Below are 27,387 nucleotides of genomic sequence, written 5' to 3' on the forward strand. Positions count from 1 at the left end.
ATCAAAAGGAAACAAAATTAATGACCTGCTGTGGTGCCATCCATCACGATATCTCTCAGCAGGTGTGAAATTAACTTGCCTTGACTGTGGATTAAATTGAACGGCATGACGTGAACCTACGGGAACTGTTTCCGTTAGGACTGGGGAGCGAGCAAGTGTTTTTAAAGATTCCAGCTTAATGAACTGCTTATGCCATGCACTGGATAGTCTTATGATCATTTAACAGCATGAGTGTAGATTATGCTCCCTAAGAAGATCAAGTATTACTGTATCAGTAAAAATTGTTAAAGGCAGGCCGCAGAAATGTGGTTTTAATTTCTGTAATTACTGCGCACCAGATGGTGGATGTGTACTTCTTTCCAGCATAAGTACTTCAGCTCAAATATAAGCAGTTGTGATCTTTATTTACAATTCATCAGATTTTAGCCTAGGTGATAACAATTCCTTTGTTATGGCCCGTTATGACGACCTTCAAAGAAGTATGTAGACAAAACCTCACTGTTGTTTGTTATGGTTACAAAACCTCTTTCTCCTGGGGTTTGTTTGGGTTTTTTTTTCTCCCAGATCTTAGTTACAGTAATAGCAAAACTACCCACTAATATTCACTACCCACTAACTTTGTTTCAGAATAAGTTATCCAATATTAGAATATGTACTTATAACATTTGGTAAATCCTAGTTAATTTAAGAGCGATACTACAAAGATGCAAAATGCGTAACAAGTTACTAACAACTTGAGAGAAATGAGGTAAATGAAGGAAATGTATTTCCCAATTCGAATCTAAAGATATTCTGGCAACTATTTTCTTCTGTCCAGTTCTATTTGCTCATATGCAAACACTTTTTCCTCCATAGTTGCTCTGGTAATTGTTTTTCAAAGGACCTATTATCATTGTTGTGGAAGCTCTCTTTGACTTCCAAGTTCTTAGTGGATTTTTGCTGTGTATGCCCAGAACATTGTCCTCTAAAATGTTCAGAGTCATCTCAGCCCTTTGGAGAATGCCTTTGGAGAATGTTTTTGCCCTTGGCAGAAAATAAGTTGTGTATGGATTTGTTGGTTTTTTTTTGGTTTTGCCTGCCTGCTCTCCCCCTTAAATTGTAAATACACGTTTCCAAGAGTTAAGGAATTTTCATGCTTGTGATTAGGAGGAGGACTTTGTTAGTTGTTGCATGGCAGCTTTCTTTGAAGTAGGACTGGCATGCAGCCATTAATACATTTTCAGGATAAGGTATCCACAGTATTGGCACACACTTGATAAACTGGTCTTGATAAGTTGATTCATTTGACCTCTTATTAAGTGCTGTCTGTACTTTATACAAGCAGTACTCTTTTGTTTAAATTTTGTTGATAAGAAAGAAGTTAGGCTGGTGAAAGTTAATTAATTCTTTAAGGTTGTAACAAAATTCTGTGGATTTTGTGTTGGAAGATAATTCTGACATGAGCAGTACTGAGATGGTTTTGGTTCATAACACACGTGGTGTACCTACTGAGAAATGTTAGGGTTGTTCTAGAGTTACCCCCCTCAAGTGCTGTGTCACTGGCAGGACTTTCTTCAAGGACAAACCCATAAGGTGTAGCTCTAGAATCATGAGATACTGCTGGGACTGAAGAGCTCTGTAGGCCTTTTGAGTAGGGCTGACAAGATATTTTAGAAGTTTCTTCTTTCCTTGGAAGGAAACATCAGCCTTGGTACCCATTTCAAAATGAGGAGGTAAGCAATTCATGGAGGTCTAATGCTTTGTAACATTATAAACATTAACAAAGTCCATCAAGCTTTTAACAGAGAACAAAGATTATGTGATTGCTGTGTCAGTCGTATTTCAGCTGGGGCTTTGAACTGCTTTCTTTCCTGCATTAGAAAATTATTATGTTGATATGAGTGTAAAGGAACTTACTCTTAAGGCTTAGATTGTAACACAATGCTCTTTCAACCTTCCTTATATTGAAATCAACCCAGGGATACTGTATTCAATTGTCTGCCTGCAGTTTGGGTTTTACATTACTGGGTTTATTTAATTGAACTCCTTCCTGCCTCTTATTGATGGCTTTTGTAGTTGTTTATGCTTTTTTAATTAATTTGTAGCTCCAGGGGAGATGGGGAGAGGAAAGGAGATAGCAGTTTACCTTCTTTTGTGGAACTTCTAGTCTTTGAAGACAAGTGACAAGTCAAGGAGGAGTGCTCTCTGACAGCTGCGTCAGCAAGAAAATTTAACTGTCCTGGCAAACCTTTCTGTCAGCCCACTTTGGCAGGAAAAAGGCCTTTCATGGCTGTTTTCCACGACAGGCTGTGTAAGTTGGGTCCCACAGCTCTTCACTGGGTCTTGCATTCAAACTGAGTTTGTGTTGGCAGGTTTTGCTTTATCCCCTCGTAGCTGTAATATCCTATCACATGAGAGCATGAAGGGAAGGTTTCTTCACTGCAGGGTCTGATTGTTTTTTATGCATCACTGCTAGATTGTGGTATGAAGAGAACTCAGATTTCTCTACTTTGCCTGTAGCATGAATATGCAAACTTGGTTTGTCAGAGTTAAGCAGTGTGATGTTACATGCCTGTGAGTATGGGTTCCTGAGAAACTATTTGGATTTGGCTGAATATGACTGTGAACTGCAGCTAAAATTAGCAGAGGTGGCCCACTGCAAGTAAGCTGATCCAAGGGGGAGAAAAGCAGAACAAACTCAAACAAACCTTGTTCAAACAAGCTTGTTCAATGCCATTTGCACAAGTGATACTGTGATACAGATGTCTGCTGATTGCACGCCATGTCTACAGGGCGTTGTTCACGTGCCAGGTGATGCTGACAGTACTTTACTTTCTGATGGGTTTGTCTATTAGCAAAGATGAGGGAGTAAACACTGGTTAAATCATTGGGCAGGTTTTGGTTGTTGGGCTTGTTCTGGTGTTTTTAGGATGCAGGGGTTTGGGGGCATTTTTTGGGTGGTTGTGTGTGAGGAGTGAAAACTTTGTTTGGCTTTTTTTCATGACATTTTCTATATTTTCTCAAACTGCAGTCCATAAATGTCCCTTCCCAAAGGAATTGCTGGTCTGTAGACTTGTGATTGTCATTGTAACTCAGCCAGGGAGAGACAGAAACTTGTTGTATAAGAAGTCAAAAATGGTGATATTTAATAAGAGGTTTATTCTGCATGGCAAGAATTTAAACTATTGTTTAATTAGCAGGCAAACCACTTACTTTGCCCTCTAGTTCAGTACGTGTTATGAAGGTTTATGACACTGATTCATTTAGCTGATTACAGCTCATAAATGTCACCATCAAATTAGTCAAAATAAGAGTGTTGAAATGTCTTGCTGCCATTAGCTACCCATTTGGTTTGGTTCTGGTGACAAGTTTGTAGATAAAGCATGAATTTTAGAGTTGAAGATGTCATAGGACTTGAGTACTGTGCTGCTTCTCATTATGGAAAGAGTCAGCCTTTATCTAAAAGTTGTAGCTGAAACTTATTTCCGGGTTGTAGCTACTCCTTGCCTCTCCTTGTCAGCAGTGTCAGTCACTGAGCTGCACCAAGGTTAAAAGCCATTAAAATTGTGATAATTGTCAGTAAGTCAGTGATGCCACTTCTGGGAACACAGTTACCAGAGAGATGCTTTCATTGGATATTTGTGGTTTTGCCCAAATGGCAGTCAGTCAAGACGTGGAGCTTAACAATGTGAGCTGAAGTGGCCACTTCTTTAGCAGTGCAGCTAATGACTTCCAGATGCAGGTTATTGTAATATGCTCAAATACTTTACACGTATCCTGGAGTCTGCATCTTAGAAGACTTGTCACTGTGAAAAGGAAGCCAGACTGTAGGAGAGGCAGTGATTTTATTGTGTGGCTTTACATCAATAAATTTCAGAAATTGTCGGAGATTATCTACTGTTTATTGGTTTGGTTTTTTTTACATATAGAAAATAAGGTATGGGAATGTACAAGGAAAGTAGTCCATAGCAGTGACAGAAGAAGTGTCACCTGGTCCCTGATCATTTTAGGGAAACTAAAGCAGCCTGTCAGATAGCTTTTGTTTGTTTGCCTGATGGGGTGCATTTAGAGATGTATGTCTTAAGTGACTGAAGATATGTATTTTTTTAAACTGTCACATTAAACTAGAATGTCACTTTTAGTTAGTCTCTGTTCGGAGGCAGATCTCCTCTGTTTTTAATAATTTATGTGTAAACTGTGTGAAAGATTTAAAATGTGACAGCTCTGAAATAAGAAGATTGATACTGCTCTAGTGTGATCTGATTTGGATTCTGACCTAATTTCTTTTAGTTAGTGATTGGTATAGGACTTGTGGGGTGCATGAGCTTATGACTTTTCGAGATTACTGACTGATATTTTTAGGTTACCAGCTAATCCTGTTTAGGAATGGGATTTTCATCTGAAAACAGACAGCTCCTTAAATTCTTCCTGTTTTACTTTAGAATGACAACTGGAAATTGTGCAGAAAAAGCAATGGATTGTTTGCTTATTTCACACTGTCTTGTGCTGTGGCTTTCTGCTACGTGATTATTTTCTGTGTGCACAAGTTTAAAAAAATGCTATTTTTCCTCAATATTTAAATAAAAGTAAAATCTTCCATTGAAGCTGTTAATTTTGCACGTGCTCTAAAAAAGGTATGAGAAAGCATTGTGTACACTTTGCCCCAAACATGTTCTGAGCCTTTCAGCCTGGATTTTTCTCTTTTTTTTTTGCCTTGTAGCTGTTTGCAAAGCAGCCAGACCATAGATAAACTTAACAAATGCAAATTCACACTTCCATTTGCTTACTCAACAGCTGTGTTCCATATATAAACACTCACTTCCAGATGTTTTTCTCCTTGTTAGCAGTACCTTTCATGTGCTTGTAAGGTATTGCAGAGAGAGCCCTGTTCTTCAGTTCCACGCTTAGTGAGGGGTTGCCATCTGCTGTGTGAGTCTGTTTGGAAGGTAAGCGTTTTGTCACCTGCTCCTGCAGATTGAGACCATAATGCTTTACCAGCCTTATTTATGAGGTCACCTCTGCGAATTTTTATTCAACTTTGTGAAAAATGTAAGGAAGCAGAAAAATTGTGGCTATTGTATCTTGGATGCTGGAACGTTATATGGAGGATTTCAGCTCCTGTAGCAGTTTTGTTTCTGTTTTCTATGTCCTTTATGATGGGAAAGGAAGCCAAACTGGGGTGGAGAAATGACAATTTGCACTGTAAGTGTGAAGTGTATGAGTAATATCGTGTTGTATTGACAATATTGCTGAAACTGTGTGGGTTTTGTTGCTGGCTTGGCGTGCTAATATTGATAGGCTTTGCCCATTTCAATGAAAGGACATGTATTGGACTGAGCTGGATGTAAATTTCTGTGGGTCCCCCTGCCCCAAGTTTTGCTGCCTCAAAAGAGCTCTTGCAGTGCACACTCTGTGTGCTGAAGGCTCTTCTATTCCCATTGCACAGATAATTCCCCTAATGGCTTGGTGAGGTCTTTAACTCACTGGAAAAAGGGCTGAAGTGAAAGGGAGGGGAGTAGGAGGATGTCACCTTCATGTGGGAGAATGTCGTGCCTGATGTGACATCCCTGCATGCTGGAACCCAGTTACAGTCGTGCTCCTGTCTCCTGAAGGCAGAAGAGGTGCAGCTCTGGGGGCACTTGTCAGCAGTGAAAGACAGCAGCCACATCCCAGGAGTTCTCCCACACACATCAAGATGAACTTTGCAGGGCTTTTTGCCACCGTGTTTCCTTCCACAGCAACTCTTGAGAGTTATTGAGGGTGTGTTTAAGGAAGAAATCAATTCAGCTACTGTTCTTAAACAGCTATTGGGGTAGAGGGAGCATTAGGTCTCATTGAGGCTTTATGTGCCTCTTTTGTCCCTTCAGAACTGCCTTAACAACTGTCCACTTCTACTTCCTTTTCTTCCTTTTCCCTTCTATTTCCTCTGCAGTTCCTGTTTATCATTTGTGGGTTTCTTTTTTTTTTTTTTTTTTTTTTACTCCCACAATATAGAAAGAAATAATATCAAATAACTGCCGAACTTGATTGACTTGCATTTCTTAAATCTGAAAAAGCTGAAATTGTAGAGATTTGGTAAACTTACTTAATCATTTGTATGAAGCTGATCTGAATATTGTATAAATCATACAGAGCTTCAGCTTTCTGTTCTTTACTTCCCTGGCAGGAGTCACATGGAAGAGACAATACTGCCTAGATACTCAACTTCTTTGGATAATTAATTTACTTTATTTTTAATCATACAACCCAGATTTTGAGGTATCAAAAGGAGGCTGTTTGTGGGAATGGTTTTGACTTAATCTCTGTATGTGTGCATGGGATAAGCACATTCATTACACTAGGGGAGACTTGGAGCTGATGTCAGAAGTGCTACTTTAGTTTTACTCACTTCCAGCAAATTCCTGAAGAGTGCGTGTATACATGGATACTTGGTAAACAGGCATTTTAAAGCAGAACTTTGAAGTCTTACTCATAAGGCAACTCAGACAAACCAGAATCCTTTTCTGGGGATGAAGGTACCTGGAGGAAGATACTACTGAAAAGAACCAGCGGGAGGATCTTTAAAAAGGACCTGAAATTAGGTATACTGTATTCTGGTGTTGCCTTAACTTGAATATCAGAATCGACCAAGCTTGTCTTTAATGACTTGGGATGAAAGAAGATTCTTTTCACACACTTGTTTAATGATACTTTGCAGTGTGTTCTGGGACTGTCTGGGAAACAGAATGGGCTTGATAGTAACCTGCATAAAATTTCATTGATAAAATGCTGTAATTATGGAAAGCTGTTGAGTGGAGGAATGTCTATAGCTATGCTTTCAGACTGGATATACAGTTCTTTCAAAGCGTTTTCAAAAGACTTGTATCATTTACTCTGATAAAGGCAGCCAAGATTTGAGGCCAAAAGCATTTACTTGCATGTTAGAAGCTGTGTTGATGAAGGAATGCTTATTGCTTGGAGGAAAAAAAGAGGTTTTCCGAGATTTTAATGGCTTTTTCTAGTAAATGGTTGCAAGATTTATAGTATTGGCTCCAAAATTCTTTATCTGTATGGGTTGTTTGTAAAAGCCAACTGTGCATAAATCAAGTAAGATGCTTGGAATAGATATTTGAAGCATGAAACTTATTAATTTAGTCTTTTAAAAGCCTATGCAGTATACCAGCTTGGTACCCTGGACTGTGTCTCCAATGTGTATGTTCTCATTTGGTTGACTTTTCCTGCTGCTGTTGTTGGTGACTCTGAGTTTGGTTACATACAGACTTATGTTGATGCTGTTCTTTGGTATTTACAACTGTGTTGAAAATATTTCACTTACAGCAGATCAAGATGGGCAAATGTAGGCTTATGGTAGTAACAGGATAATTCAAGTAAGTGTGAGAAGCATTAAAATACCTTGTTTTTTTAAAACATTTTCACAGTTAACAACACAGCTGAAACTGTTAAATTGTGCTTAACCCCTGAGTCATCTCATGCTTAGCACTTTATGTTATCCTGTATTTCAAGCACCATATCTACGTGAAGAATAGTATTTGGTTTTTCACAGATGATGCCATGCTAACAGGAATACGAACTGAATTGCTGCCACAACGTTTATGGATACTTTCAGAATTCCCATGTTAATGTGCACCATGGTGTGTGTCAATGTGCTGTGTCTGGTTTGAAGTGTTCAGGCTTGAGTGGTTTTCCACACGGTCAGAATGAGTTCTTACCTACTTAACTTTTGACTGGAGAAGTTCTACCTGTTAAGGGACTGCAGCGTCTGGCATGGGATGAGAGGCTGAGAGAGCTGGGACTGTCCTACGTGGAGAAGAGAAACTCTTATTAATTTTCATGGATGTCAGACTGGGGAGAAAGGTGAAAGTTTTCTTCTGTGAAGAAGAAAGGGACAGATTCCTCTTGATGGTGCTCCATGAAAAGACAAGCTGCTTTAAGATAATATTTCAAGATAAATTTGCTTTATGTGTTTCTTGTATGTTCCAGAAATATGTCTGTCACTATCACAAACCTTTTTATATATTTGTAGTATAGTATTTATTATATATTACTATATTATTATATAGTATTTATTTGAATTACTTGAATTATGTGATGGACCTAAATAAAAAAATATTCATCCCTCACAAAACCAAATAAAAACTTTACAGCATTGGAGAAAAACATGTGATCTAAATAGAAAACCAGAACACAGATAAAAGGCCGTCTTATATTTTAATAGTACATTTTAAAGTAGAAGTATTGAATATGTGCTGGGTGAGATTTATGTGATGGTGGCTCAGTGTGTCACTAGACTAAGGCAATTAAATACTTAGGAGGAGCAAGGGAAGGTCAACTGGCATTTTAAAAGCCGGATATGAAATGCTACCCTGTCAAAAGTAGTCTTGCTTTTATGCAAGCTACCACTTAACGGGTGTTGGAAAACAAGGACACTTTTTGTATTGAGAAACACCATGTTCATGTTCAGCCAAATGAATGATTTTTTAAGAAGTTGAAAGTAGTTTTGGGGGTTTTTTTTCCAATCTTATATTTCAAAAACAGAAATTGAATGAGTTGCTCAGTCACTTTGCAAGGCTGTAACAATGGGTCATTGCCAGGCACTGCAGTAGGGGTTAAGGATGATGGAGAGATCAGGCACAGTGCTGAAAACAGAAATGTAAGGAGAGAAATGCTGATTTTGGGTCAAACTGTTTCTTTTACTACTTCAAAGGTACCTTGTTGACGATCTTTTATAAAAAGAGACTTAAGTGCATTCAGTGGGTGGTTAGCCACTCAGTGTATTTTGTTTTATTTTCCTAAATGAAGCTATCTGATACTTTCACTACTTAAGAAAAAAGAAAAAAAGGAACAAAAATGTATGAGTGGAAGTGATTTTATAGTAGTTTTCATTTTCTTTTTACTGTAAATGAATGCACTTTCACTTTGAGTAACATCATTTAGATAGATTTCTGAGTGATGGAAATTATTCCCTCTTAAAGTGCTGCCAGCCACGATGATTTATTTTTTTTGTAACTGAGAAGTTCACCTCTAAACCATGTCCCTAAGAGCCATATCCATGTGACATACCCATCCCTGAGGAATGGTGGCTCCCCCACTTCCCAGGGGAGCCTGTGCCAGTGCTTGACAGCCCTGTCAGTGATAACCCATTCACCTGCCTCTCCTGTTCACTAAATCTACTTCAGTTTGCAAAGGATAAAAGGCTTTCCAAGGTTTCTCTTCTCATTTCTTTCTCCTTACTTTGACTGTAGCCTGGGCCAGGTCCCTGTGGGCTGTCACTGTCCCTGTGCCATCAGCTGTGCAGTGCTGGTGGGTTTTAAGGAAGAACAGCAGCAGCCCCTGCCTGCTGCAGCCTCTGCAGCCTCCTCGCCAGCCTTGCCCTGTACTCCTGGAGGCCACCTTTCTTAGCAAGGGGAACTCCAGAAAGAGCAGAAAATTCCCTTGCAGGGGGCCCAGCGTTTCAGTGCACAAGTCCTGGCACCAAATAAATCCAGTGATGCCTGAATTTATTGAATTTATTTAGATTCTGCTGGACCTGAGGAAGATGTAATACTATTAGATCTTCAGGTTTGAGTGACTGACCCAGGCAAACTTTTTCTGAACTAACTGGAGACAGAACTGTGCAGTGTTCCTAAACTCTGCTGTCCCTTCTGCCTGTGGGTTTAATGAGTCCTGTCCTGGAAGGTCAGTCTGTCCTGCCTGTGAGCCACATTTTTATTCCATCTGTTAATGTGAATGTTCTGAAGATGACGCCAAGAAAGAGTTTACTAAATATACCCACTTTTTGTGGGAAGAGATAGTCCTTGAACCGATCAAGTTCTTTTTCTGAGTACCACAATTAAACTGATTTTGACCACCCTCTCAAAAGTCAAGTGCTGGAAAATGACTTCACATATACATATATATATATATATATATATGTATATATGTATAATGGATGAAGAAGAATCTGAAGAGAAAGGAGAGATAGATAGATAGATAGATAGATAGATAGATAGATATATGTTTGTCTAAATTTTCTATAGAATATACTGTATATTATTTTTAATATATAATATTGATTATGAAGCTATTTATATTCATAACATATAAAATGCACTACTATAAAAATATCTTCAATTCAGGTGCTAAACTGGTACAATATAAAAAGCAGAGCTGTAAACTTGGATTTCTTGTTCTGAAGAAGAATAAAGCTTAAAACATGCAGGTCTCTTAATTTTTTTCCACGTTTAGGCAAATCACAAAGAGTAGCTGAAAAGATAACTTTCAGTACCAGTATTCAAATCTCAAAGTTTTCTTCTTCTCATGAATTCTTGTTACAGCTATGATTTATATTTCCAAAGCATAATATTCCAAATCCTGAAGAATTTTTTTTATTTCCCTCCCTCTTTAACACGTTAAGAAGGATGCGGGGAGGGAGAAAGAAGAAATAAGCTGGTGCTGAAAAATTCCAACCTCACTCCTACTCTTTTATAAATTGCTGCTAGTATTCCTGTCTCCATGTGTGAGCCCGAGGTCTAAGCTTGAGGTTTAAACTATAAACAGAGATGAGATAATTTTGTACAGGAATAAATGTGCACAGATGGAGATAATCAGAAGTGACTTAAATGTGTGGGCTTTTCGGGAGGTGCCAAAAGCCCACCACACCACGCTGACGTTGATGGGGACTACAGGTGTGAATTATGCTCAGCCATAGCCCCAGCCTGCTTTGTAGAAGGTGTTCAGACACCTACAGGAGTACCCAGGAGTGTCTCATTAAGTGCTGTGGGAGTTGGGGATTTGGGCGTGTTCATAAATCTCTGAGACGCCTCTTTGCATATTTATTGAGATTTCTTTAAAATTCTTGCTGTGCTGTTGACAGTTGCCATAATTAAAGCTACTCTTTTTTTTTTTTTTTTTTTTTTTTGTGCTTGTGTTACAGTTCTCAGTTAATTAAAAGAAATCCTAATGTTGTGAGCTCAAGGGTAGAAATGACAAAGACTTTCAAGGACAGTACTTTGCATAACATGAAGGATATCTCTAGGATTCTTTAACCTGTTGGATACATTAAAATTCAGGAAGAGGACTTTTTGTGCTTTAGAACTCTTAATGATAAATGCGAAAAGAGGCCTTTTTAAAATAAAAACAACACTTCTGTAGATACACCTCTGAGACATCAATTCTTTGAAATTTAGAAGGAAAAATATTTTAGAAACTGTGAACGAATTCTGAGCATTTTTTTTTATTGACAGTCATCTGGCATGACTGACAAAAAAACCCCCTTCTTTTTCTTTGTGTCACTTCCATTTAAGGCACACTTCTGTAGTGAAGGAAAATGTTGGTATTGGCAGAGATTCAGAATTTTTTCTCACTCCTTAATAGTCATAGCAATTAACTGTGGATAGTAACAGAGCTTTTTTATTTAAGAAAAAACCCTGTAAATTAGTATTATTTTTGCAATGACATAGTCTTGCATGTAATTCCTATACCGTACAGTAAGCCTCTGTTAAGCTAATAAATCAAACTTCATGTTCTTGAAATCATTTTCTTTCCCAGCCACAGTATCAGCCTCTCTTTCCAAATTCTGAATGAGAGAATATTAAAAGAAAAGGCAGAAAACCCCCAAGCGTGAGTCTTGCAGAGTTTTGACACACTTTCTCTGAAGTATAGCCATTTTCATCCTGTCATGCAGCATAAATGTTTTAACAGGCAAGCACACCTCCCCGCTTTCTAATCTCAATTTAGTGTAAAAGGATTTTTCTCTGGCCTTGCTGTGCTGACAGCTCCCTGAAGTTGTGTATTTGCCTGTGCACACTGGGCTGACCGTGTTCCCCTCGCCCATCCTCTACTCCTCTCCTGTTCCCCCATGGAAACATCAGCGTTTTGTCATTCCCTTCCCTGTCCCCATCCTGCTCCCGCAGCAGGGTTTGTTCCTGCCTCCCCCAGGGCCACGTGCTGCCCACGGCAGGTTTGCCTGTAGATCGGCTCTGTGAAAAACATCTTTTTGCTTTCTGCTTTCTTCTTCCCTTTAATCTCAGCGAAGCCTGAACGTGCTCAGATCTCTCCTGGAAACTCTGCTTTGCTGTGTTGACTTACAGGACAAAAAGGAAATGAGAGTCTCCCTCTTGTTAGCAACACTTCCTGAGGTTTGTTTCTTTGCGTGTCCAGTCCATCCCCTCGCGCTCACCTCTTTTTGCATGGCGTGGTTGCTGGGCACAGGACAGATCTTTGTCCTCGGTACCAGAGAGACCAAGGTCTCTTAATCCCTGAGTAGGATTTACTGCAGTGTAAATACCAGTCTGGAGAGGTAGGTCTGGCTTTTAAAACCTTTCCTGCATGGTAGGAGGTGTTCACTCTGTACCTCAGTGGAACCCAGCGCGGGCTAGGAGGGAGCTGTGGTAATTGTCCTTTCTTTTTTTTAATTTCTTATGTTGTTCTGTGGCCTATACTGTTTTGTCCAGTTTGATGCATTTACGTACATAGACTCTGACTTTCCAGACAGAAAAATACACATAAGGGTTGCAACTTGACTTGTGAAAAATATGATCATGGGTGTGGCGCTTTTGTGATTCACAGGAATTGCATTTATACCCTTATATTATTTTGCACATACGTGTTACTTGAGCTGTGGTGTGTCCTTGTCGTTTCATTTTATATATTGACTTAAAACCTCTTGACGATTTAGCCCTTAACAATACTGCTAGACAAGCTAGTTTTTCTCTCCTGCTTTAATTGAAAGCTTAGGTCAAATGGAGATGAATGGATTGTGTGTGTCACTGGAATCTGTAACCAGCCTTACCTTCTTACAAGTTTAATTAATTTTATTTTCTTTTAATTCTGATTTTGTTGTAAATGGTACATAAGGCAATGTGTTTTATTGAAAACTAGGGGTTGCTACTTTTCTTCTTTGCCTTAATCCTTTTTTTTTTTTTTTTTTTGGCTTTTGTTTTGCTCTGATTTAGATGGTCCCATTTGTTTGCTTTTCTTGAAAACTTGCACAGCAGGTATTTAATTTAATATTCTTTCCAAACCTGAGCTTCCAAAACTTTCTTGTCATATTGCAATAAAAAAAAAAACTTTTGCAAAGGAGAAAGAATAGAAAATGTTAGTGACTATGTTTTTATTTAAAATAAATTTAATTCAGTGGATGACTATTTTCTTTTGTTGTTATGCAACACTAAGTTTAAAAATTAATTTTTGTCAAGGTTCTTGAAGAAAAATTGTTGGATGTCTTGGCCCCTTTCTCTTCTTGAAAGGGAAAAACTCTCTGCTCTTGTTCTTTAAAAACTACTTCCTTGGAATTTGCTGTAGTGCGGGGAGGTTTTTTGCTAGTGGTTTTGCTGACATTTCTCTAAGTCTTGCTTGCTTGCATTTTTAATCTTCCTGATGTTTATTTGCTTGCAGTGTTCACAGTGTCACTTCACTTTTGCTCAAAAAACTTCTTAGGCATTTATCTTTCACCCACTGCTAATGTTCGATCTGGGTTATTTGTGGTTCCTGCTTTGTCCTTCAAACTCCTTCCTTCTCCCTATCATCTAAAAAGATAGAAATGTTGAATTAAGTGGGGGGGAAATACCAATCTACCTTTTTTAATTTCATCATCCTGCAGTCTGAAAGATGGTTTTCTTCTGTATTTCTGTAAGACAGATTTTGCAAGAAGTCCTGTATGGGATTTTTTCTTTAATCGCTATATACGCATACACAGTATGTTGTGTATTGATTTTTTTTTTTTTTTTTTTGTCCCACTGAATTTATTCTTCTAAGGTGATGAAAGTGTTCTTATTTGACTGTTGAGAGTTGCCTCAGAAATGGCTGACCTTTAGGGAAAAATGAGTTTTTTTTTCTAATGAAGTTTTGCCTCTCGTGCACTATAGTACTTAAAAACTAAGTAATGAAAACTCTGCCAAGTGCCAAGTATTTGGTGGGTTATTCTTTTGTTGGATTTGGAGTTGGAAGTTTAGATGGCATATAAGAAAAAGGGATGAGATAGAGCAAGATCAGATATTTAAATCATATTTAAGTAAATCTTACCAGATTTGAAAAATCTGATATGCAGCAAAATCCTTCTGTTCTCTAGCAGTGTGTGCTTCTTGGTTTGTGCTTATATAAAAATGCAAAAAAGGGTGTTATGCAAGGGAGTGTTTCTTTGCTTGACACCCACTACGCAGCCACCTGTTGAAGCATGGATGATTCCCCGTGCAAGACCTGAAGTGTGGCTGCTGCTGATGAAGCATGTTTACCAGCCTTCAGGAAGCATATTCTGTTGTTAGCAAAGTGCAATTTGAAAGCCTGATCAAGGGAATGCGTACAAATTTTGGAGGGAGTACATGGGCTGGGAGGTGGTGATGTGCTACTAACAGACACTGAGCTGCCAGCTGACTCCTGCAAAAGTCTGCTTAAACACGACTCTGCACAAGGGTGGGTTTAAACACATCTCTTTTGGGCATCTTCAGATTTCATAGTGTCAAAAATAGCCTCGTGGCACTCTTGTGCAATATTTGAAGTGGCAACACTTGACTCATGTTCTAACCTCGGTGTCAATAAATGTAATTAATTATGCATTGTCAGAGCATTGAGGGGAATTTATTCTCAAAATAAATTTGGAAAAACTAATGGAAATCACCAAAGTCTATAAAGGATGTTTAGTTCTGTCTCTTCTGTCACCTGTGGTTAGCTGTGTGGGTATGTGGTATTTCTGATTATCTCTCCTATTTGACTCCATGTGTGAAATATGTTAAAGAGGGTGGCTGGTTTGGAACACTTGAAAGTATTACTCTGAATTGTCACTGATGACATGGGATGATGTTCACCAATTTAATTAAGTAATTAGTGAGACCCTACACCTTGGACTTCTTGAGCTGTAAATGCTTAATATGTAATTTATACCAAATATTCTCGTCATCCTGCACGTAGATCTTGAACATGTTCTGGCAATGTCTGTGGTTTTGTTTCCTGTTACTGTCTGTCTCCAGAATCCTCTTACTGCCTGTGAAGCAACATTTACATAGACCCATAATGTTTTATGCAAAGATAATGTTACATTTTGTCCCTGAGGACTACTGAAAGCTGTAGAAATTGTTATACATGAATGTATATACATCAAGTGGAACAAGCCTTGTTTACTAAGACCTGGATCCTTATGGTTTGAAACGATGCAAGTGTTTGGAAGATAAATTACACAGAGAGCTGACCCTATGAGAAGTTAATTTTTTCTTGAAGTTGATATATTGAGCAATAGTCCTTCTGAACAACTTTCCCGTTATCTTAAATATTTTATTTAAGGAAGGTATTAATATAAAGGGTTCTGTTCACTGTTTGTGACTTCCTCATAAACTGAAAGCTCCACCTGTTTCTCACTCAAGAAGAAAGTTTTATCAGCTGAAGTGTATCAGGAAATAGCGATAACTTTTGACAAGCAAACTGTTTCCTCTATCAGTAGTTAAGTAGTTAGTTTGTGTATGGAAATGTATTAGTTATGCTTTGCCACTTGCACTTGTAGTCGCCTTTGTGTCTGTTGGCAAATCACTTCCAGTGTTGATTTAGCATTATTTCATGGTCTGTGTTTCCTTGGTCTTGCCTGACCCTGTGTATTCAACCATTCAGTTTGTGTAGCCCTTGTGTGTCAGGCTGCTCTCTTTAGTACCTTTTCATCTGCCTAACATTCATTTCCTTTACTCTCTTAGACTTGCATTTAGATGTTTTCTTACCTCGTCTCACTCGGCATTTTTTTTTCTTTTCCCCTTCCTCATCTTTCAGTTTCTTTACCAGCATAAAATACTTTGTGTTTCTTACAGTGATTTCCCCACTCATCAGATTTTCAAGCTTACCTATTGTTTTATCTATATCTTTCTTCTCCTATCTGCTATTCTGAGATTTCATCTCAGTCATCAGTGAAATGCTGATGACATTTGCAAGTTCTTGCTCATAATTAAAAGGAAGAGCTTAGCTCTGCTTTCCTATTGATAATGTTGTTTATCTGTAATCTGTTGTACCTAGAATGCAGGAATACAAAATTTCTGCCTCTGATTTTATTCTGTTAGGATTTCCCAATGAAATAAGACCCTTTCAGTCATCCGGTTTTGTCCTTCATGCTTCCAATTCCTCTTGGAATTTCAGTCAAATTGGTGATGAAATTTCTACAAGCTTTCTGTGAATCAGTAGCTGGCTGAGAAAGCTTCTGCTTCTACAGTAAGGGACAATAAGGAATAAGAAAAAAGTAGAAGAGGTGGAAAAAAAAATAAAATGCAGAAAACTGAATTGGTATTCATCTTTGCAGTATTTGCATTTTCTTGCAATGGTTAAGGGGGCTGGAAAAGGGAGAATACCTGGTGTGGGCAGGCTTAGCAGGTTACAGAGCTGCAGGAACTCAAGAAACCCTTTTGGATATAAAAGCTCATTCATGCTTGAGCTGAAGCATGTTCTTAGTAAATCTGCAGTTGTGTGCTGATCTATAACCAAAATGCACGTAAAGGAAGCGATTGGGGTTTTGTCTATCTTTTTGGCCATTAACATTACAAATTGCATTATGTTACTTGAGAGAATAATTACAGGCAATTGATTTATGAGTTTACTTCCTTGGCAATTTTCTTGATGTGTATCTATGACATGAATGAGTTTGGTAACATGTGCTCAAGCATGAGACATGCTTTTGGAAGTGAACTGATAACCTGCTAATAACACTTTGAGATGTACATATATATGTATAAATACATATACACACAACACACACACACACACACACACATAATGGAGTACTGTTGGAGACCACAAACTGAGTTGCTCTGTAATGAAAATATTCCAGGAATGCAAGTGATGTCGTTGAACCTCTTGTGTTTATTCTTTAAAACCAGATTAGATACAATACACAGCACCTCCTCCCAGTAGTGACACCCACACCTCTGAGCTGAAATGCTCTTGGTGTGAATGTCATGTCCTCAAAACCTGTTGGGTTCTTTTGCAGATGTGCTCCTGTTCTGCTCTGGTATTTGCACACATAAATAGAGATTTCAACACCTAAGTCATGATTTTATGTCTATTAAAGACGGACCTCAGGCTTTATTTTCTTACTTACTTAAGGACAGCTTTCTTATTTGAGTTTACCTAGAACCTTGAAGAAGGAAGAGGTAGCTCATGACTACTCAAGCATTCAATATTGTAAATAATTAAGTTTTCCAAGATGTTAATGTACATTTACTTTGAAACTGCATTGCAGGGGCAATAAAGGTTTGCTTTCAGCACTGAAAATGAAGCTACTTTTCCTACCAAACCTTGAATGGGAGTATTGATAATAGCTTCAACAAAGCATGCTTTGGAAAGGAGGCCTTTCTAGTAATTAGGATTATTTATAAAAAGCACTGAGGCATTAAAGAAAGTTCATTACCCAAACCATTACTGCACTGTGGACCAGAACCAGCAGATGAAATAGCTTTTTCGAGTGGTAACTTATCACTGCCTAGAGAACCTGAAAACCTGGAAGTGAGAGAGGCTAAGAAAAGGAATTATTGTTAATGATGGGGTATAAGCAATGAAGAGAGCTTAGGGGGTTCTGTGTGCATCCTTCAGTACTGTGTTGTGCAGAACATCAGATCAGAAACATGTGCTGCTTGCTAGGAGGTTTTCACATTATTTTTTATCGTGGTGGTGGGGTTGTGTGTTGTCCTGCCTCTCCCTGCACAGCAGTAGTCCAGAGAGAAACCACAAAGTCCTATTACTAATTCATTCTCCTTATGCTGCCTGTGCCGGCTGTTTTGTACACGTCATTTCTTTCTTTTTTTTTCCCCCATTTAGCTTTGTAAGAGCTACAGCTGAAACAGAGCTATTCCTCAGAGTTTGCCAGTACAAGTTGTTCTACAGCTGTCTAGGGATGCTGAAAGAGGGGAGGCTGTTTTCCACCTACTCAGAAGAGTTCAGAAGTTGTGCCCTGCGATAAACTAAGTACAGCTCGTTCGTTTGCAGAGGAAGCCAGTGTCATTTGTTAGATCCTGCAGATGATTGGAAAGATGATGCTGTCCCAGCAGTGAAGTGGTTACAGGCAGTGACAGGATAGAATGTGCTTATGCTTGCCCTCACCAGACTCTCCTTTGAAAATACTGTTGGGGTCATGGCCACATCATTCAGAGTTTGTCTTATTTTCTCACAAAGTTCTAAAATTCTTAACAGCATTATGAGAATCATGTGCAGAGGTTTTTTGGGGGTTTTTTTGAGTGAAGGCTCATGTTATTACTGTTTTCTTATGGCTGAATGGATCAGAACTGTGTAGACAGTGAAACTTTTGTCTAATGTTTCCTCTAACATTGCTTTCAAGCCCTTTGCTGTCAGGTTCTGTCTTCTGTGACTGTAAGTTTCTAACAGGGCTTCATTGCACACGTACAGAACTTCACGTGTGTCCCTTTAAATATTTTGGCATTTCTGTGTGACAAATTGTTGCTCCTTACAAAGAGAAATAAGAAACACTGGCAGTTTTCATTCTTTCACTTCATTTCATGCTCCTCTAATCTTTGGTGGTATCAGCTGTTGAAAAATACCGGTGTTAAGCAACAGGATATATGCAGGAAAGAGGTTAAAATATTTTGCTGCCCTACTAACTTTTGAGTTAGATTAAAAATTACAATTTAATCCTTTCAATAATAAAGAAAAGGTCTTAAATGCAGAGTGATGGAATAATCAGCAGCACTGTTGCTTCCAAACAGGTGACAGTGTTGAAATTTTAATTCCATTAAATTTTGTTCTCTGGAGATGCAGCTTGTACTTTCAGCCATTTGTCTAGCCACATAAGCTGGAATGTGTTCAACATGCTTGCCAAGAACAAATCCATTGGAAGAAATGTTATACTTTGACCCAAGTTCAAGAAATTCTAAAGCAACAAAAGATAAATATTTCTGAAGACTTATTTAATGTTCAGCTTAGCTGTTTACTTTTTTTGTCCTCCCTGTGATCTGATGTGCACTTGCTTAATAGCATGTACATAAAAATTTTCTATATATTTTTATCTGCTTTCCTCTATTTTAATGACTCTGCTGTCTTTTCCCTTGGTCCTTTGCAAAGAGTTTATGTGTAGAATCCTGTAGCAACAATTAATTTAAACCCAGTTTAATGAGAATTTATTTTTGTTTTGATTATCTACAATTCCCAGCAAATGGTAGAAAATTCAAGTTAACTTTTTTACACAGATTCTTTGTTTTCTATTTTTGAAAAACTTCTTCAGTAAGGTGTAGAGTGAGTATTTTGAACATGGACATGTTTGGATCTTTCCTTAGAACTTATATTTATTTTTGGCTGTCTGTCTGGGGTCCAGCACAATTGCTGAAGCCCACATTCTAGTGTGTTGACCATGGATTTGACGGGATGATAGCTGGGCATCCACATTGATGGGAGCTTTCTTGCTGAATACAAAGAAGGTTTTGACTTTCTTCTGGGAGTTGGACAGAGCTCCTGTTGAGAGCTGCTTGTTTTTCCTCTTGGACAGACCACAAGATGTGATGTAACAGGCTGACTTGTGGTTAATAGCCGTGCGTGAGATTGGAGCCTGGAGTATCAGCCTGATGCAAGAAATGAGCTAATGGATCCAATCTCTATATAATAAACTTAGTTGTTCTTGGAGTGCCTCATAATTTGGTTGCTTTGATTATAAGCTGAAGTTAATTTTATTATTCATTAAAGATAAGTAAAAAATTTCTGGATAAGTTCATAGCAATGCTTGCAGCTCTTGCTGCCACAGACACCCTGTGCCCTAAGGAAATGGGAGAGCATTACCAGAGCACGGGATTGCTGTGTAGGAACTGGGGATGGTTTGCCCATGACAATGGAGATCATCCAGGTGATCTGAAAAGGGCAAGGCCCTGCTTCTCTGCAGGTGCCATGATTTCACCCTTCAGAGGACAAATGTCAAATGTAAAATTGAGAATGACAGAGGAGGATGTTATATATTAGCCTTTCACCGAGGGGAGTTGCAAGGAGGCGAAGAGAAACAAATATTTACTTTATTCACACTAGAAATATGATAAAACTTATTGGCCATGAGTCCTATTTTTAAAATTCATTAAAATTAATGAAGTAGCTTGAAGGTTTGTTTGTGCAGTGGGCTTCAGGGACTCTTGAAGCCATGAAAGCATGTCTCGTGGGTACGTTTTTCACTGGTTTTAGGGATTTTGTAGATGTTGACTGGGGCTCTCAGGCTCTGTAAGTTACTTTCTTGCAGAAAAAAAACCTAACCAAAACCCAGAAAAAACCAAAAACTATTTCTTAATCTCTTGGTCAGCATGCTGACGTTCCAAAATGTTCTTTTCAGCCAGAAAATGCTATTTTGGGCATGTGGTTTTAACACAGCAGCAAGACGAAGGTTATTAATATTCCCTGTCCTTTGACTGTAAGTGGCTGTAAAAATGTACACTTCTCTTGCCTGTTCAAGGTCAGGGACATTTCTGATTTTCTGAAGTTTATTGAAGTCCTGTTCCTAATCCTAACATTCATTCAGTTTATTGAAAGAAGACCAGGTTGTTTTGGGATTATGCTCTTAAATGCATTGCCTGTAGTGTTTCTAATCAGTGAACAGTGTATGTACCGTAAGGATTTCAATACATTTTTCCTTATGGATTTTCCTCTAATCCTTTTTCCCCTTATCTGTTGTGTTCTTTCCTTTTCTACTCTTTCCTCCCTGAAATATCACAGTAGGCAAACAGCATGAAAGGGAGAACATCAGATGGTTTAATTTCTGTAGGGCTGAACTACAGCAAGTGATGTGTTAGGTAGAAAATCTGAAACACTTTAGAGTGCTCTGTGAAAACACAGACCTGCATGGGGGAATTAAGGTGGGATGCCACCCAAATTGTTTCTAAGTGGGGGAATTTATTTTTGAAAGTGAAGGCAAGCTGCTTGCTCAAGATGAAAATTTACTTGTTTTTATGGCACCTTATCAGAGACTGCTTTCCCTTCCTTCAACTTTCATCCCACCACCTCCTGCCAATTTGTACTACATGCACATGCACAAAAGCAAACATGCCTCCCCAACCTAAAAAAACCCCAAACCTGCAGTATTTATACTCTTACTCTCCCTCAGTCCATCTGTCCTGCTGCTTCTGTTGTGACCCAGTGTTGTTTTGCTTTTCTCACTTCATGGGATTACATCCCAAATTGCCACTTCAGGCACAGTACATGGTGCCACATCAGCTGTAGAGGGGTGGTGAGCGAGAAGACACAGTGACATCTGTCAGCTACAAGAAGAGAATGGGTTGGCAGAAACATTGCTGAAAATAAAATTGAGCAGCAGAAGGAACAGCAAAACTAAGACTCCATAATACAGTTAAGGGAAATGGTTTTGTGCATTTATTTTCTATATTAAGGAATGTAAATTATAAAATGTGTAGTTAGCAAAAATGTGCATAAATCTGTTATAGTCGCATGATTTTTTTCAGCTACCTTTTCTTCCTGAGGAGCCTGTGAGGTGTGTAGGGAATATGCACAGCTTCAACCAGTTGGAAATCCTCACCTAGACGTAGGACTTGCAGATCTCAGCTAGTATTATCAGCTTTGCTAGCATCCTTCTGCTTCTTCAAGGATGTTCTATCAGCTTTTCCATCAGACTTCTGCCCTTTATTGGACTGACCACAACTGAATGAAGAAAGTTTATTTTAATATTAACAAAAATGTTTTGAGATGGCTTCAAAGTTATGACTTGGGCTATTGAAATGAATGTTCTTCTTTTGTTTCTGTAACCCACTCGGGCAGGATACAGCCCTTGGCACCCTGGGCAGGTGTGGATTCAGGCTTTGGTTGTCCGGCTGTCTGACCTCTGCTTTATGCATTTGACATGGTCAGTGGCTGAACAGCAGCTAAACAGCTTCTGAACACTCAGTGTAAGTGAGGCCCCTAAGTTTGTTCAGAGGTGTGGATGCTTTAATGTTAATGGAGTGTATTTCCTAAGTGCATTAGTTAATTAATTGCAGTGTCAGTACTGGAGTCAAAATGTGTGTGGTACAAAGACGCTTGACAATGGTATGAGCACACATCGTGTCTAAATGCAAGTAATCTTATCAGAAATCAGGCTTCTTTTTCTCTTCTCTGATCCTTTCTTATCTTCTACCAACACAGCATGTGACTGTTCTTTGATTTCACTTGCCTGCATTAAGTAGGAGGCCGTAACTTATCCTTGTTAATGCTGTGGTTTGAAAGAGGGAAAGGTGGATTGAGCCTCCGAAAGGACTGAGGGAAGCCAACATCTCACAGTCACAGCACGGATTGCACTGTTTGAGAACACAGACTGGCCAGCGGGGGTGGGACATCTGCTGGGATATTCCCACAGGAATAAACAACTGCAATACCAGGAAATCCATTCATTTGCATTTGGTTGGGGTATAGTGCACATCTGTTTAGGCAATACAGCTGCAGTAGGAGACTGTGGTTAACATCAGCCTGGAATTCTAGTTTATGTATGCTGGAAGTTTGTTTGGCTTAAACTCTTAAAACGTAGCACTCCCAGTCTGGGCTCATTACTCCTAGAAAAGAGGTTTTAGAGGATTGCCTGTTCCTTTTAGGACTTATTGCATCAGTTTCTGCATGAAGCCTGACTCCTGGCATCCCCTAGCAGAGGAGGTCTGGGATAAGGGCAGGTGTTTTCACTCACCCTTTGTTTGCTGGCTGTGGCTCTGGTGTGCTGGCAGCCCACTGGCTTCACACTTGAATTATTGTCAGCTTTTAGATTAGCACGCCCTTGGTAACGGTAGAGGAGGTTCATATCTTGGTGTTTGTCCTTGGCTGGTCTGTAACAACTTGTTCTGCAGAATCAAACAGTAGCAAACAGAAGGGCAGCTTGCCCTCTTCAGGAAACAATCTGGAAAAGAGGTCGGTATTTTCATTAGGACCCCGATGTGAGGGGTTGAAGAGCATCTCTTGGAGGGAGCTGGTTGTGATGCAATAACGACTGTGCAGTCAGGCAGGTCTGAGGCTGCATCTGAATACACATTGTTAGTGTCTGCATGGATACATGTGAGAGGGGAATGAGAGATTGCTGTGACTGAAGTTTTAGAGGGCTGATGAAACAAAGCAATTTAAAACAAGCTTTAAACTTTGTAACAGAACTTGGGTAGACTGACATCCATTGATAATACACGTTACTAAAGGTTGGGTTTTACTCATTCCTACTCATCACCACTGCATAGTCAAAGCAATTTGTCTGGAAAAGTTTTGTTGTGAATGGTGAGCAGAGGCTGGTGCCGTGGATTTAGCACTGATGGTGCTGTCCTTGTCACGGGTGCCTTTACGTGTTGCTAAAACATACCATGCCTCCTTTTCAGCTTTTGCTGCTGTTAAAAGCAAAGCAGTTTTTTTTCCAAAATTCAAGGTTGCGTCTCATCATTGACTAGTAATTGACCATCACTGAGTAACTCACAATTTTGGGGCCTCTCCTTTCAACCTGTGCCTGTGTTTTCCAGCCTGTGGTTCTTATATCTAAGCTGTTTGCTGTAACAAGAGGCACCTGGTACCCAGCTCTAGCTCATACAGTCATTCCTAGAATAATTTCTTAAGCATAAGAAGCCAGAATCTACACATGTGGCATTGGAATACAGGCCTTTTCCTAGCAGTGGCAATACTATTTTTACTGAGCCACATGGTACAAAAATACATATACGCTGTTTACTAGTCAGGATGTGTAAGGTTACTTATGTTTGAGTTTATAACAAATTAATAATTAAATACCACTTAAGCTGCTGTTTTTATGGGTGTAAAAGCTTCTGCTTTGGCTACAGACAATTAAGGTTTTAGAACTGCGTGGCTACGGAGGAATGGTGCATTCAACTGATGAAGAGTTTAATCCCGAGTATCCTGATTTAATCCTGAGTATCCTGAGGATAGTGGTGTTCCAAGCTTACCCTAAGTACCATTTCTAATATAGGTACAGATTGGACAGAGAATATCAAGCTGTGTATATGTACATACTTATAAAGAGACTTTGCTTAATCTCTTGTAGATGATTAATTCTCCTTCTTAAAAAGCAAAGAGGAATATGTGGATATGTGTCGCCAGAATCTGTTCACATGAAGATGAACTGTTTGTACTCTGTTTTAAGCATTAAATAATAATATTAATAATAAAAAAGTAAAATCTTAAAGTGCTGAGAAATGTGTGGTTTTTTACCCCTGATGAACAGATCACTTTAATTAGGGTACTTCTCTGAGATGATTGTTTATAGTGTGAGGTTTCTTTTGTAGCGATGACATCAGCATGGTAATGTTATCCTCTCTAACTGCAGAATTGACCAGCTGTTGAAGAGGAGTTCATTAAATACAGAACAGAAAAAATGTGTTTCTAATGAAGCTATATAATTTTACTTTTAGTATTTTAATATTCTCATGCCTGTGTAAATGGGTGTAAGGTTAGTCCTTTTTCAAAGAAATATGTGAATCATTTTTGTTCAGGGTAGGGGCAGTTGAGTTGTAAATTGTGGTATGTTTTTCACAGAAGCTGTAACCTGTCTGTTTAAAAACAACTCCAAAACCCCAAACACCTGCCTACTACCCCACAGAATGTTGTTTCAGTTGTGGTGGGATTTTGGCTGGTTAGAGTTGAATTTGAGAAAGAAGTAACAAAGATGCTGTTTATTTTATTAGAGGTGTTCTTGCCTCATGTATCCTTTCACTTCCATCCTGTTTTTCACACTTGGTGTTTAGTTTTTGTACATTAACTGCTCTAAGTCAGGAGGAATTATCTTCCTAACCATTTCACAAACAAACTCACAAATATAACATCCAGTTTCCAGAGGGTGCTGGAATTATTTCAAGAGATGTCTTAGAGTGGGACCAAAGTTTGAAAAAGGGGTGGAGAGTGGGTGCAAAAAAGGCTCCTGTCATTCTTTAGAGGCACAAACAAATATGGGCGTCCATATCCTCTTCAGATATGTGCCTTTGGAGACTAGACTAGGAAAAAGCCTAGTAAAAAGTAATTAACGGGATTACCTCCTTTGGAACATTGATAAGATGTGCAGGAGAATAAGGGAAGTGCACTACCAACTGAAGTTTTAGGATGTCTTACTTGGTATGGGCAGAGATAACTTGTCAATCAAAATCCATCAGTGATTATAGTAGACAAATGTGTGTTTATTGCTACAGCTCTTGCTTAGTCCAGTCATTAATTTCCTGTCAAAACAGAAATACACCGAGACATTTCTGTGCTGCTGTCTTTATGCATTCCACATCACCCCTTGATATTTTCTGTCCACTGTCCACTTAGGTACCAAATAATGATGCATTATAGGTATGTGGTGATCATTAACTGAGGAATAGTTGTGTTGCAGTCCTTGACAGCTGTCAAATCTGGGATTAAATATATCCCAAAGTCACAGCAGCTGCCCCTGGAGGCTCAGGGAAGCACAGGGATTCTGCTGTGCACTTTATAAACCTCCGTGGCCACCAGCAGGGCTATAAAGTTAATTAGTTAAGTACATGTTGTTGGGCACTCATCAAGTTGCTGGCCACTGGAGTTGCTTGAGGAAAAATAGGGCTTGTTGGTGATGTTTTGGGTTTGGGATTTTCAGCTTGTTTGTTGTAATAGTGGGGGCCATTCTTCCATCTGTCCATGAATTTTAGTCCTTTCTTATGGCAAAAGTTCAATATTTGCTGTTTACTTCCGTAGAGTTTTTAAGTGGATTTATTTTTCTGCTGATAAATAGAACTGAAAAGTCAACACCTCTTTAAGGAGATCATTCTCACAGTTCAGTGTCATTACGCTGTTTCTTATACCATCTTTCTGGTTTAGAACTTTAAAAAGAAGACTGTGAAATGCTTGCATTTTTAATGGCTGTTTTTAATGTTAATCATGTTCAGAGGTTTTTTTTTTTTTTTTCCCTAAACAACTAGTCATAAACAATCATTAGCACTTGTCTGCTAAAATATGGTGGTGATAGGTTTACTTTCTTATTCAGTGTCTTCTGCTTCACAAACAAGTGAAAATTGAGAAAGAAATATTGACTGTTTAACCACAGATCTTATCGCTGTAGAGGATGCTGTCAGTGCTTACTTGAAGTTAGGTCACTGAGGGAGTTTATCTTGAACATTTTAGATTTCTTTTTAAAGTCGTGATACTGTTTTAGACTATGGAATTTTCTCTATTTTATCGCACGCAATATTGCAAAAGAATAGTAAAACTTTCAGCTTTTAATGAAGTAACAGTATTCTACTATTCAGTCAGACCAGAAATATCTCAAGACTGTAGCTAAACAAACAGAAAGGAATAAAATTTCTCTCTGCCATTTCTTGGAAAATTAACTGAAATTTATGTAGAGCAGCATTAAACAGAGTCCTTCATTTCCTCTGTTGAGACTGTTCATTTTCTTTACTGAGACATTTTCAGTGTGAAAAACAGCCAGCTTGAGGGCTTTATGATGTTTTTCGCTGTACTTGCAATTAATTTCTCTGCCCCATTCCTCCTTTGGCAAGAGATGGCTGCAGATTGTTCTTTCAGCAGTGTGAGTGCACGGGGCAGCGTCTGCATTGCCTGCTTTTAGTTTGAGTAATGCACCTTCACTTCTTCAATCAACCTTAATCAAGGATGGGAAATGTGCTCACTCAAACATGTTGAAGAGAAGTGCTCCAAAAGTATTTCTGTCCCGCTGTGGAACTCCTGGTTCAACTGGAAGCAGAAGATCTGTAGGGAATTTTAACAAGCAGGGAGCACTGCTAGAAGGCATCTGAGTAATTATCCTATTAAAACGGAGCAACATCTGTATTATCTGTGGAAGCACGGAATGGAACATTATGTTCTCTAATCCTGTCTGGGAGCGTTATGAAGTTAAAAGGATAACATTTTACCAAATCTTTGTTCTAACATGATAGGTTACACCTAATTACCTTTTAATTACCCCTCTTCTAGTTGGACTTTAAGCTAAGGACTCTGCCTCTGACTCTCATCACAGACCATTTCTTGCCTTTGGATTCTTCATGCCAAGTTTTATAATTGAGTTTACCTTGAAAAGTTGATCCTACTGCATCTTGAAGGCCTTTAGTACAATTCTTTTTCCCTTGTGTATGAAAAGCTCTGAGAATATTCATTTATGTAGAAAAGCCATGTTGCAGCATTCAGAAGTTTGTGGTTTTGGTTTAGTTGCAAAGAGCAACCTCGTTGGAGAATGTTTTATGGATAAGGAGTGCACAGCAGAGGCCACACAGGAGCAGGACATTATTCCAGCCTCCCAACTGCTTGCAGTGCAAGCCAGGAGAGTGTATTGGCTTAAATAATGTAGATTTCTTCTTTCCTCTTTATACCCCTGAGGGAGTCTGATTTCCTGATCACCTATCTAGCCATATGCTGTAGCTCTTGCCAGGAACTCCGAGCAGTGTCACTGCCAGCTAAAATTACTTGTTTTCTGAGAACTGAATTATGTTGAGAATTGTCTTAAATTGCTGCGCTGGCAACATCGCAAAGTTTTGCGTACACACACACACACACACA

The 27,387-nt window shown here is 38.8% G+C and overlaps 1 protein-coding gene across 1 annotated transcript in view; it reads left to right on the forward strand.

Annotated features, from left to right (window-relative positions):
- MGAT5 (alpha-1,6-mannosylglycoprotein 6-beta-N-acetylglucosaminyltransferase) overlaps positions 1 to 27,387 on the forward strand; it is a 114,684-nt gene that overhangs the window by 14,706 nt on the left and 72,591 nt on the right. The window lies entirely within an intron of this gene.

Source organism: Chamaea fasciata, unplaced genomic scaffold (genome assembly GCF_029207755.1).
Source record: "Chamaea fasciata isolate MVZ Bird 193981 ecotype frontalis unplaced genomic scaffold, bChaFas1.0.hap1 SCAF_8, whole genome shotgun sequence".
NCBI lineage: Eukaryota > Metazoa > Chordata > Aves > Passeriformes > Sylviidae > Chamaea > Chamaea fasciata.